Source organism: Cyclopterus lumpus, chromosome 11, assembly GCF_009769545.1.
Source record: "Cyclopterus lumpus isolate fCycLum1 chromosome 11, fCycLum1.pri, whole genome shotgun sequence".
In the NCBI taxonomy this organism is placed as follows: domain Eukaryota; kingdom Metazoa; phylum Chordata; class Actinopteri; order Perciformes; family Cyclopteridae; genus Cyclopterus; species Cyclopterus lumpus.
Window position 1 is genome coordinate 17,386,267 of NC_046976.1, and position 1,726 is coordinate 17,387,992.

The following is a 1,726-nucleotide window of genomic DNA, read 5'->3' on the forward strand; positions in this document are numbered from 1 at the left end:
CATACACACACACACACACACATACACACACGCGCGCACACACACACTCTCGTGACCCGGTTGGCTCTGCAGGTTTCGAGGTTCCAACAATGGTCTGCTTTACTTCCTCATTGTATTACATTTGTGGTGCAGTACTTCTTTATTGAAAGGCCCAGTTTGGACCCAGACTATTGAAAAGGTGACGACCCTCAAATGGTTCCACTAGTCCGGGTTTTAATGCGCCGGGTCCTCAAAGTCAGTTTGAATGTAAATGCACGCCATTAAGGAAGTAGGAAGTAAAGGGAGACGCTGGTTCCTTATTTATTACATGACAGTTGGGGCACGGTGCCAGACTCGGGGATGGTTCCACACACACACACACACACACACACACACACACACACACACACACACACACACACACACACACACACACACACACACACACACACACACACACACACACACACACACACACACACACACACACACACACACACACACACACACACACACACACACACACACACACACACACACACACACACACACACACACACACACACACACACACACACACACACACACACACACACTTCCAAACCACCATTTGCCTGCTACCTTATTTTCATTTTACCTTCACCTCCCTTTAACTGCAGCTCTCCGTGTGCACACCGTGGTTTGTATTCGGCCCTCTGGGATGCTCCAATATCTCCCCCCCCCCCTCTTGATGCTTATTTGGAACAATGGATCAATGATATGATTTATCATTTTGTGTTTTGCATTAAAGTGTCAAGTCTTTTTAGGGGGAAGCAAATTCCCCATAAAGCATTTAACTTAATTCGTTTGGTTTTACAATCTTTCATTATTGATCCTTTGCTGCCCCCTGGTGGTAAAAGAGGACATGGCTGCAGTACATTTACGGTTAAACCAATCCAGCCCCAATCTAACTGGTGTACTGTTGTGGGAGAGATGGAGGTTTGTCCTGAAGCTTATTACTGTAATTATTACATTAAAGATTTCTTATTTAGTTAATTCCTTATCTTGTTAGTAGCCATTCATTTCTGGGCTTTTGCTCTTCCGAGGTAAGAAGTGGTCGAGAGCACTCTTACCAAGATGGGAAGTCCACACATTGGTCCAATGCAAGAAAACATACATTTTAAATGTAAGGAAGAAGTATTTATAAGGATTGGATTATTATATCACTATTTGTCTATTTAGCCCAATTAAGCCTCGGCTCCTGAACGGCGTATACATTCTGCTCTTATAGAAGCTTTTTTTTGATTCTCATAACTTTACTTTGTTTTGAGTTTATTCATCAGAACCCTGATTTCACTTCTGCTTGAAGTTCCTGTTTTTTTTTTATTGCCTCCTCTCTCTCTCTGAATAATAATAAACGGGTCACGACCCTGAAGTGGATTCATCATTCATCACAGCTGCGAGCAGATTGTGATGGTTAAAGAGTGTTAAGTGCATCCGGAGTTGACTTCCCTAATATTTCTGATATAGAAGATACATGTAGGAGATTTGTGTTGCATGAGGCCCAAACATTGTGTTCCAGCTGTGTGCCACACATGCATATTATCATATATGAGTATTTAAGACATTGGAGCTCTAAATCTCTACACACACACACACACACACACACACCATCAATTGTTGAATGTAATAAATGACAAGTTTATTGTTGCACAAAATGTACAAAATAACAAGCAAATGGACGGCCCCCTATCCCCCCCCCCCCCTG